This window comes from Lithobates pipiens, unplaced genomic scaffold, assembly GCF_037356315.1.
Source record: "Lithobates pipiens isolate NorthernLeopardFrog02 unplaced genomic scaffold, aLitPip1_a1.2 Scaffold_16, whole genome shotgun sequence".
In the NCBI taxonomy this organism is placed as follows: domain Eukaryota; kingdom Metazoa; phylum Chordata; class Amphibia; order Anura; family Ranidae; genus Lithobates; species Lithobates pipiens.
In genome coordinates, this window is record NW_027507748.1 from 89547178 (window position 1) to 89559938 (window position 12761).

Genomic DNA, 12761 nt, shown 5'->3' on the forward strand with positions numbered 1-12761 from the left:
TGTGTACTAAGCCATGCTTTACATTTTTTTTACAGGTTACATGTTTAGAGTTACAGAGGAGGTCTAGTGCTAGAATTATTGCTCTCACTCTAACGATTGCGGCTTATGTAACCTGTGTGTATCTGGCTCTGATACTAACCAGAGCCTACCCAGGGACTGACTAGTATCTCTCCCCAGCCTGTCCCCACACACCCTCTCACCTGCTGATCTGTGAATGGGGCAATCACTCCCGCAGTGTTATTGTGTTCTGCCAGTGAATACAATGATTAGTGTTGCTAACTATAGCTGGCAGCACTGATTGTTTTGGGGAAAACCTGACAGGCTGGTTGTACTCAAGTCGGTTAATAGGTTGACTTGTGTAAAACCAGCTAGCCCATACATGGATGGACTATGGGTGGTCTCTGCTTAATTGGTGTAATTTCAATCCATGTGTGGCCCGCTTAACCACTACGCAGTCCCTAAACATCCTTCCACAAACCTTTACATTTTTCCTTCCAAGATTACTTCATCCTCCTCTCCTATTCATAGTGCCCACTGTCATACTCTCCACACTCCTCTCCTATACATAGTGCCCACTGTCATACTCTCCACACTTCTCTCCTGTACATACTGCTCACTGTCATACCCTCCACACTTCTCTCCTATACATAACGCCCGCTGTTATATCCTACACACTCCTCACCTGTACATAGTGCCGGCTGTCATACACTTCTCTCCTGTACATAGTGTCCACTGTCGTACCCTCCACACTCCTCTCCTATACATAGTGCCCACCACCATACCCTCCATACTCCTCTCCAGTACATACTACTCACTGTCATACCCTCCACACACCTCTCCTATACATAGTGCCCACTGTCATACCTCCAACACTTCTCTCCTATACATAGTGCCCTCTGTCATACCCTCCACACTCCTCTCCTGTACATACTACTCACTGTCATACCTTCCACACTCCTCTCCTATACATAGTGCCCACTGTCATACCTCCAACACTTCTCTCCTATACATAGTGCCCACTGTCATACCCTCCACACTCCTCCCCTGTACATACTACTCACTGTCATACCTTCCACACTCCTCTCCTATACATAGTGCCCACTGTCATACCTCCAACACTTCTCTCCTATACATAGTGCCCACTGTCATACCCTCCACACTCCTCCCCTGTACATACTACTCACTGTCATACCCTCCATACTCCTCTCCTATACATAGTGCCCACTGTCATACACTCCTCTCCTATACCTAGTGCCCACTGTCATACCCTCCACACTCCTCTTCTGTACATACTACTCACTGTCATACCCTCCATACTCCTCTCCTATACATAGTGCCCACCGTCATGCCCTCCCTCCACACTCCTCTCCTGCAATTACTGCTTACTGTCCTACTCTCCACACTTCTCTCCTGTACATAGTGCCCACTATCATACCCTCCACACTCTTCTCTTATACATAGTGCCCAATGTCATACCCTCTACACTCCTCTGCTGTGCATACTGCCCACTGTCATACCCTTCACACTCCTCTCCTGTACATAGTGCCTTCTACCATACCCTCTGCACTCCTCTCATGTACATAGTGCCCACTGTTAGACCCTCCACATTCCTCTCCCTTACCTGCACATACTTCCCACTTTTATACCATCCATACTCCTCCCCTATGCCTCTTACCCACAAAAACTGTTCTTTAAAATTGTACTGAATATCCTCAATGTTACCAGCTCTAGAATGGGCACTTTTGTCAGTTCAACTAAAGGAAATCGCACAGTCCTCATATTTGTTCTGCTCCATTATTAGTACTTATTTCATTTTGTAATTACTATTGTGATGTATAGAGGAACACGGGGGATGTCAGCTACTCTAAATATAGCACTTGTAAAAAAAAAGCCTCCCTGAAAATATTTTTGAAATGTTGACAACCATGTACTTAGGCACTGCCCAAGGGCCACAGGGTCAGTAGGAGCCCATGAGAGGCTCTGGTGATAGTAAAGCGGTAGTAAACTTTTCTAACATTACTACTTTTTAGAGGCCCTGGGGTAGGTTATGCCATAATGTACAAGTATGCCCAGCATATTAGCACATTAGGGTACACTTAAATTGTCAGACTGAGCCCTCCAGTGCTGTGCTGTGATCAGTCCGGCGGGGCCCGGGCACTTCCATCTTCACCCAGTCTTCCTCCTGGGTTCTGTGCCTTCCGTCACTTGCCTTGGCCAGGCTGCGTTGATGTCATTCCCACACATCCTCATGTGCATCCTCTCTCTCCCACCCCCCCCCCCCCTTTCTCGCTCATCCTCCCTCCCTTACCCCTCACACCTCTTTCATCCCCTTTCTCTCTCGCTCTCATCCTCCCTCTCTCTCTTTAATTTGTTAGAACAAAAAATAGTTTGCATTTTTATTTATTGTTTATAAAAGGCCCCCCCAAAATCCTCAGCACCAGGCCCATGATGTTCTTAATCTGGCCCTGGCCCCAGGGCTACATGTCCAATGTGCATGGGGCTTAAATCAGAACTCCAGGCAAACATAACAACATAAAAATGAATAGCCATTACAATATGCATATCCAACAACATTAAAAAAAAAAAAAAATTAAACTCTATCCATTATAAAGAAACTATGCATAAAACACAATATATTTTCTTTAAAGAAACATAGCAAATATCCAGAGACTGCATAACTGCTTAGCTTCTAAAACATTATTCTTTTTTTTACATATATTAGGAACGAAGTTGCTGGTCACTTCTAAAGCATTTCCCAAGACTGCAATCAATTACCAAAGAAACCACATACGCTTGTGAGAGAATCTGTAGAGAGAGGTTATAGAGTATTATCATTTTACAAGATGAAGAGAAAAGAACCAGGGAAGCTTTGATTTAATGATTTAAAAAAAAACAAAAAAAAACAAAGAAAGATTTATAATTTCAAAGGAACGTATATATATTACTAAATACAATATTCTGTTCTCAGAAGGCAAGGAAACTCTTGAAAAATGTGATGTAAAAGAAAAAGGAGATCTGAAAAACTGAGCATCTGAACTTCATTATTTTTATATATAGCTATATATATATATATATATATATATATATATATATATATATATATATAAGCATGTAGATACTGACACTGACACATAGGAGGTTATTTAGGAAAGGCAAATCCACTTTGCACGGCAAGTGCACTTGAAAGTGCAGTCACTCTAAATCTAAGGGGTAGATTTGAAATAAGTGGAAGCTCTGCTGATTTTATCATCCAATCACATGCAAGATAAAATGCTGTTTTTTTATTTTCCTTGCATGTCCCCCTCGGATCTACAGCAACTTTACTTCCAAGTTTATATATGTAAATAGGAGGTGCAATCAGCACAAAAATGTATATGTATATATATATATATATATATATATATATATATATATATATATATATATATATATATATATACCGTATATACTCGAGTATAAGCCGAGATTTTCAGCCTCTTTTTTGAGGCTGAAAGTGCCCCCCTCGGCTTATACTCGAGTCATCGCTGTCTGCCTGCTCGATCAGCGTATCGAGCAGACAGACAGCGGCCATTCTAACATTCAAACGCCGCGCCTCCGCCTCCGCCTTCGCCTGTGATAGGCGGAACACTGAATTTCCCAGCAGCCTGTGTTCCGCCTATCACGGACATCGTCTCATCCTCGTACTACGGACGAGGATGAGACGATGTCCGTGATAGGCGGAACACAGGCTGCTGGGAAATTGAGTGTTCCGCCTATCACGGACATCCGATAGGCGGAACACTCAATTTCCCAGCAGTCAGTGGGAAATTGAGTGTTCCGCCTATCACCGACGGAGGCGCGGCTTTTGAATCCTAGAATGGCCGCCGACGAAGAGCTGAAGGACGGAGGCTTGGCTCGGGACGGGACGGGCCGGGCCGGGACGGGACGCAGGCTGGACGGGACGCAGGCTGGACGGGACGCAGGCTGGACGGGACGCAGGCTGGACGGACACAGGCAGGCTGGACACAGGTAGGCTGCACGGACACACACACACACACACACACACACACACACACACACACACACACACGGATGCATGGACACACACACACACACACACACACACACACACACACACGGATGCTTGGACACACACACACACACACACACACACGGATGCATGGACACACACACAGGGATGGATGGACCCACAGGGATGGACGGACACACAGGGATGGACAGGCATGTCTCACCCTCGGCTTATACACGAGTCAATAATTTTTTCCAGTTTTTTGGGGGTAAATTGGGGGCCTCGGCTTATATTCGGGTCGGCCTATACTCGAGTATATATATATACAGAATCTCACAAAAGTGAGTACACCTCTCACATTTTTGGAAATATTTTATTATATCTTTTCATGTGACAACACTGAAAAAATGACACTTTGCTACAATGTAAAGTAGTTAGTGTACAGCTTGTATTACAGTGTAAATTCGCTGTCCCCTCAAAATAACTCAACACACAGCCATTAATGTCTAATCTGCTGGCAAAAAAAGTGAGTACACCCCTAAGTGAAAATGTCCAAAATGGGTCCAATTAGCCATTTTTCCTCCCCGGTGTCATGTGACCCGCTAGTGTTACAAGGTCTCAGGTTTGAATGGGGAGCAGGTGTGTTACATTTGGTGTTATTACTCTCACTCTCTCATACTGGTCACTGGAAGTTCAACATGGCACCTCATGGCGAAGAACTCTCTGAGCATCTGAAAAAAAAAATTGTTGCTCTACATAAAGATGGCCTAGGCTATAAAAAGATTGCCAAGACCCTGAAACTGAGCTGCAGCACAGTGGCCAAAACCATACAACAGTTTAACAGGACAGGTTCCACTCAGAACTGGCCTCACCATGGTCGACCAAAGAAGTTGAGTGCATGTGCTCAGTGTCGTATCCAGAGGTTGTTTTTGGGAAATTGATGTATGAGTACTGCCAGCATTGCTGCAGAGGTTGAAGGGGTGGGGGGTCAGCCTGTCAGTTCTCAGACCATACGCCACACACTGCATCAAATTGGTCTACATGGCTGTCATACCAGAAGAAGCCTCTTCTAAAGAGGATGCACAAGAAAGCCTGCAAACAGTTTGCTGAAGACAAGCAGACTAAGGTCATGGATTACTGGAACCATGTCCTGTGGTCTGATGAGACCAAGCTAAACTTATTTGGTTCAGATGGTGTCAAGCGTGTGTGGCGGCAACCAAGTAAGGCGTACAAAGACAAGTGTGTCTTGCCTACAGTCAAGTATTGTGGTGGGAGTGTCATGGTCTGGGGCTACATGAGTGCTGCCGGCACTGGGGAGCTACAGTTCATTGAGAGAACAATGAATGTCAACATGTACTGTGACATGTATATATGTGATAGTGCTGCGCCGTATAAGGATGGGGGAGATGGGAGGGAGATGGGAGGGAGATGGGAGGGAGGGGGAGGGGAGGTGGGGGGAAATAGTGCAAATAAGTAATAAATATGAAAATAATAAATTATTGATGAGTGCTGGAAGATAAGTTACCATTAAATAATAAGCAATATTAGTCCACTGTATGAAACGTACTTATCTCAATTAGAATGGTAACACAAAATAGTAACCAAATAATAGTAATATATCATATCATATATGTGAAATCAAAGTGCACATGTGCTGAGAATCCAGGTCCACTAAAAGATAAAGTGCCAAGTGCTAAAACTTAATAGTGCAAAAAACATGGATCAATAAAGTGGCTAGTGCAAACAACACACACGGCATATATAAATATGGTGATTAATAAATAATCAGGACAAAATTATGCAACCCAAAAGACAGGTCCGTTAGATAAAGTGCTTGGTGCCAATAAATCCAAACAATGAATCAAACAATAGAACAGTCCAAATGGTGAAATATGAGTAAATGCTGTTGGCGCAACATTCAGATAAAAAGCATTCCAACGTAGTGTGCTGTGCAAATCATGCAGATAATTCAGTGCCACACTTCTCCTTTTCCATCCGTTGGATAAGTGGATAGATGTCCCCTTATCTTACAGCTGTAAGGTTACAGCGTGTATCAGCATGTATTAACCGCAATAGGGGTTTCCTCACATCTTATACCACGGTGTCTTGGGGGGAGTATACCTCACAAAGTACAAGAAATGGTACTGGATAGTGTGGTAAGTTTTATAATCCAATGTTTATTTAATAAAAATGTCAGGTTACTCTTTTAGTAATGATAAAACAGGCATCAAGTGTAAACAAAAGACGAGCGGCAGGCTCGGACGTCACTTCCGGTGTCTCTCTCTCTCTTTCCGACGCGTGTTCGTCACCGTCACGTGACTTCATCAGGGAATAGATAGAGAGAAGGAAGTGTCCCTTATAAACCCTAATTTGATTGCTACGGCGGCCATTTTGTTGGAGTCCGGTAACCGGAAATATCATTGCGGCCATTTTCTTGTATATTGTGCACTAATAATGTGCTTAGGCAATAGTAGATTAAAAACAAATAGATTAATTGTCATGGCCCTCATTTTATTATAGTCCGGTGACTAAAAAGTTCAATTCCGGCCATCTTTTAAAACTATATTGTATATTGTATATTGCTAAAAACAGCGTTTTAAAATAATAATCACTGTGTACAGCGAGGATACATCTGCCGTTGCCAATAGCCATGGTTCTTCACTTATAGGTAAGTTGTCCAATAATTGTAGCATGTGTTTGGTATCCCTTAAGTAGGCTTGGGTTTTTTGGACTGCAGGTTGAAGATCCTCGCTGTACACAGTGATCCCGCATAAGCGGGCATGCGAAGCGGCGAAATGGAAACACACATCTCTTCCTTGTAGTCAGAGGAAGTACATCATCAAATGCCTCGATTTCGTTTTAAAAAATAGTTATTTTTGGTATAATCGAACCTATTATTTCCAAAAAACGGGAGTGGCAATGGGAGCCAAATTTGCCTCCAGTGTAGCGGGTCTATTTATGGCCAAGTGGGAGGCAGAGAACATATTTATGAATGTACCAGAAAACCTCCATATATACAGAAGATACATATATGACATCATGATAATATGGAAAGGTGGGAAAGAAGAACTAAATAGCTTCCTGTAAAAATTAAACAACAACGATAGAAATATCCATCTCACTTGGGAAATAAGCGACAAACAAATTAATTTTCTAGACCTTGAAATCACATAGAATAATAATACGCTCTCCTCTAGAACACATTTTAAAGAGGTTGATAGAAACAGTTACCTACCACTGGAGAGCTGCCATCACAGGAATTGGATATTTAATATACCGAAAGGACAGCTTATGCGGATACGTAGAAGACATCTTTTAAATCACAAGCAGACATTTTGAGGTCCAAATTTTTAGAGAAAGGCTATGACAGTGAGTTTATCAATAAAAAGATTAAAGAAGTTGCAGACATGGATCGGAAAGAAATAATGGAGGATAAATTAAAACATGAGGCTCCATTGGACTTAGTACCTATCATCCCGGATTACAATATTCAATATAAGGAGGTAGAAAAAATAATCAGACACAATTGGAATATCTTGCTGGTAGATAGACAATTACAACAAATACTTCCCCCAAAGCCTAAATTCATGTATAGACGGGCCCCAACTATCCGTGATAGGATAGTGAAAAACATCCCAGATCCCCCCCAAAATAATTTCACATTTTTTTCAGGGAAAAGTTTTTTCCCTGCAAATGATGCTTTGCGTGCACAAGTACCAAATGTCAACATTTGAAAAGAAAAAAAAATCACTTCCACATCTACAGGAAATTCGTATGAGATTAAAAATTTCATTTGTTGTAATACTGAAGGGGCAGTCTATGCGCTTGAATGTAGTTGCGGCCTCCAGTATGTAGGCCGCACTAAGAGACCTTTGAAAATCCGGTTGAAAGAACATGTACAAAATATCATAAAGGGGTTCGACAAGCATAGTGTGTCAAGACACTTTGTGATGGTTCATAATAGGGACCCCTCCCAGTTAAAATTTTAGGGCATAGAACCCTATGTCAGACATTGGCGGGGTAGCCATAAAGTAAGAACTTTAAGCCAACTGGAATCCGAATGGCTTTTTATTTTAGATACCTTTGCACCACAGGGCCTAAATATAGACTTTGACCTGAATTGTTTTATTAGTGATTTTTAAAACAACAATTTTTCGTTTGTATACACACTCTTTTTCTTTTATATATATTTTTTATATATACCACCTTTAATCCATTCTCTGAATTCATTTAGACCAAGTTCCCAGAAATGGTGATAGACACATTTATGATGATTGTCTGTGTTAACAGTAGCATACACGCTGTATGTTTTTTATTTTTTCTGTCAGTGGATTTTTTTGCGATTGTTTTGCTATTTTTTTGCTATTTTTTAATATTTTTGTGTGCATCTAATTAACTTAATTTCTTTTAAATAAAGGAGACTTTTAGCATCTATATGTATGTAATCGGAATATACACACTTCCGGTGTCACCAAACCTCTGACCGCTATAGTATATATTTATATATCTTTCTATAAATTATTTTAAAACGCTGTTTTTAGCATGTCTGGCGTACAATGTAGTTTTAAAAGATGGCCGAAATTGAACTTTTTAGTCACCGGACTATAATAAAATGAGGGCCATGACAATTAATCTATTTGTTTTTAATCTACTATTGCCTAAGCACATTATTAGTGCACGATATACAAGAAAATGGCCGCAATGATATTTCCGGTTACCGGACTCCAACAAAATGGCTGCCGTAGCAATCAAATTAGGGTTTATAAGGGACACTTCCTTCTCTCTATCTATTCCCTGATGAAGTCACGTGACGGTGACGAACACGCGTCGGAAAGAGAGAGAGATACACCGGAAGTGACGTCCGAGCCTGCCGCTCGTCTTTTGTTTACACTTGATGCCTGTTTTATCATCACTTTGTGAGGTATACTCGCCCCAAGACACCGTGGTATAAGATGTGAGGAAACCCCTATTGCGGTTAATACATGCTGATACACGCTGTAACCTTACAGCTGTAAGGTAAGGGGGCATCTATCCACTTATCCAACGGAGGGAAAAGAAGAAGTGTGGCACTGAATTATCTGCATGATTTGCACAGCACACTACGTTGGAATGCTTTTTATCTGAATGTTGCGCCAACAGCATTTACACATATTTCACCATTTGGACTGTTCTGTTTGATTCATTGTTTGGATTTATTGGCACCAAGCACTTTATCTAACAGACCTGTCTTTTGGGTTGCATAATTTTGTCCTTATTATTTATTAATCACCATATTTATATATGTCGTGTGTGTTGTTTGCACTAGCCACTTTATTGACCCATGTTTTTTGCACTATTAAGTTTTAGCACTTGCCACTTTATCTTTTAGTGGAACTGGATTCTCAGCACATGTGCACTTTGATTTCATATATATGATATGATATATTACTATTATTTGGTTACTATTTTGCGTTACCATTCCAATAAGTAAGTTTCATACAGTGGACTAATATTACTTATTATTTAATGGTAACTTATCTTCCAGCACTCATCAATAATTTATTATTTTCATATTTAGTACTTATTTGCACTATTTCCCCCCACCTCCCCTCCCCCTCCCTCCCATCTCCCTCCCATCTCCCTCCCATCTCCCCCATCCTTATACGGCGCAGCACTATCACATATATACATGTCACAGTACATGTTGACATTCATTGTTCTCTCAATGAACTGTAGCTCCCCAGTGCCGGCAGCACTCATGTAGCCCCAGACCATGACACTCCCACCACAATACTTGACTGTAGGCAAGACACACTTGTCTTTGTACGCCTTACTTGGTTGCCGCCACACACGCTTGACACCATCTGAACCAAATAAGTTTAGCTTGGTCTCATCAGACCACAGGACATGGTTGTATTTGTGTCCAAAAGCGGACTACTCACATTGATTAAAATGATACAGGCATTTTTGTTTCTAGCATGAAAAAACAAAAACAACAGAGGTGATCAAATACCACCAAAAGAAAACTCTATTTGTGGGAAAGGATGAAAATTTTGGGTACAGCGCCGCATGACAATTGTCAGTGCAGTGCAGTATCGCAAAAAAAATGGCTTGGTCATGAAGGGTAAACCTCCAGGCCTGAAGTGGTTAAAGTAGAAAATTTGCTATGTTACTGGGGAATATTAAGAAATATCACTTGTGCCTAAGCAGTACCATTTAAATGTACCTTTTGTCTGGAAATAGCAGTGCAGTTCCTGGTATGTGAGGCTACCTGGGCACTCCTGTGCCTTCATTTTGATAGCTGTACAGTGGCGGTTGATGCGCAATTTTTTTTTTGGGGGGGGGGGGGCGCAAACAAACGGAAAAATTCTGACTAAAACCCCAACAATTGCCACCACTGTCCCCTCAAACGTAGCCACTGTGCCCATCAAATCTACCCACTGTGCCCATCAATTGGCGCCTATGTGCCATTAAATGCAGCCACTCTGCCCCATAAAACACAGCCACTATGCCCCATAAAATGCAGCCACTGTGCCCATCAATTGCCGCCACTGTGCCCATCAATTGCTGCCACTGTGCCATCAAACACAGCCACTGTGCAATCAATTGCCGACACTGTGCCCATCAATTACTGCCACTGTGCTCATCAATTGCTCCCACTGTGCCCATCAATTGCTCCCACTGTGCCCCATCAAACGCAGCTACTGTGCCATATCAAATGCTACCAGTGTGCCCCCTGCTGGCCCGTCGGCTGTACTTACCTGTCTTGGTGGGACAGCTTCTCAATGTCTTCTCCAGTCCCCTCTTCCCTTCTTTTGATATGATTGTTTCAGCCTGATTGGAGGAGAGGCCATTTAGTGTTAGGAAAGCAAACATTCATTCACTTTTCTAACACAGCTGAGTGACCTGCAAGCTTGCAGCATGGTGCTCGCAGATCACCTTTTTTAATGCCTATTAGAGCCTGTGGCTCTAATCAGGTGCTTCTAAACATCCCCCTGCTGCTGTAATTCAGGTGCCCTGTGCCGGAAAAGTGGCTGGGCGGCCATAGATAGATTCATGCAATGCATTAATCTATCTATTGGTGCTAGAGGGGGTGGCAGGAGAGAGGGGATGGCGCCTTGCGCCCTTATGGACTGACCGCCACTGTAGCTGTATATCTGTAATGTGGAATCTAAGGAATTTCTGCCTTTAGACTGTCATGAGATCCGGAGTAACCTGGAGTAAGATTTGGTAATGTCACTAATGTATTGCTTCCTGTTTCCTTTGCTGTAGGCTTTGACACGAGGAAGCAAAGCCCTGCCTCTTGGCTACCTACACAGTGACACAGTGAAGAACAAGGCATTGTGAGTCCATTATTATAATTTTTTTGGGCATAGCTTCCAGAGTTATGTTCTTCTTTTTAGTATCTCCAGAGAAGCAGGGAAGATCCTAAAATAAAATTTATAATCCTTGAAATGTACATTTTTACCATACAGGAGTTTCATTTCAGGGCAGCATTTTAGCTTGTTTCAGTTTTAATGAACAGAATTCAGAGATTTCATGGAATGTTCAGCTGGGTAGCAATGCCTTGAGGTACAAAAAAAAAAAAATAGCTCACGTGGAATTGAAAGACATGTGTGACTGTTCTAGGCAAGGCATAAATCCAAAGTCAATCTTAAAGTACGGTGCGGTGCATCTAACCTGGAAAATGATTATTCTTTTTTAAATCTGTTGTCTGCCAACCATTGAACAATATTTCTGTGATATTGTGATAGCACATATATTTAAACACCAGTTTGGAGATAACAGATATCAAGCTAATACGGGCTATGAAAGTGCTCACTGACCTTTAGGAGAAATTAATGATTTTGTCTGGGATTTAGATGGATGCTGCCCTTGTCCTAATCAATAAATTCAGAAAAGTTGTATGTCATTGAAAAAGGTTTATTTTTTGGCAACCCTTGAGACTATACCACAAAATCTTTTAATTAAAAAAATATTTATGTTTAAAATCTACACAATTATTGTAATTTTGCTTGGCTTGGTATGATGTTTAGTCATTTATTTTCATGATAATTGTATTAGTAATATAAATGCGTGATGAATATTTATTCTCATTTTTCATTTGTTTGACTATGCATTTATATGTTCATAATTATTCAGTTTGTATATACTGATAAGCCATTTTATGACCACTGACAGGTTAAGTGAAGCTCATAAAAATGCCATCTGAAAGTTGGCAGGATATAGTAGGCAGCAAGTAAGCATTTTGTCCGTGAAGTTGATGTGTTGAAAACAGAAAAAATGGGCATTACAGTTTGTTGTGTATGGGGCTACATAACCAGAGACTGGTCAGGGTGGCCATGCTAACCCGTGCCCACATCCAAAAGCACCTACAATGAGCATTTGATCATCAGAACTGGACCACAGAGAAATAAAAGAGAAGAAATAAATGCAGATGTCTCTGAGTATGGACTGTTACAAATATAGTGAATCACAATAGTAAAAACTCACTTTTAATTACTCAATAAGAGGCACATCTTGTAAAGGTCTGGTGGTGCATCTCTGGCACTTTGTCTGCAGGGAGAGCCGTTCAGGGCACTATGAAGGCTGTCCTTGCCAGGAAAATAGTGTGTGTAGGAGGAAAGCCAGGAGAGAGTGGTGGAACGCTCTTTGGACTGCAGCGCTGGTCGTGATGTTACTTGCTTGTTTGCAACGTGTTTCCAAGTGAGCGCACCCTGGTGGTGGGAAGAATGCGTGCTCCTTTCTCAAGCTTGATGGACGTCTAGTGGCA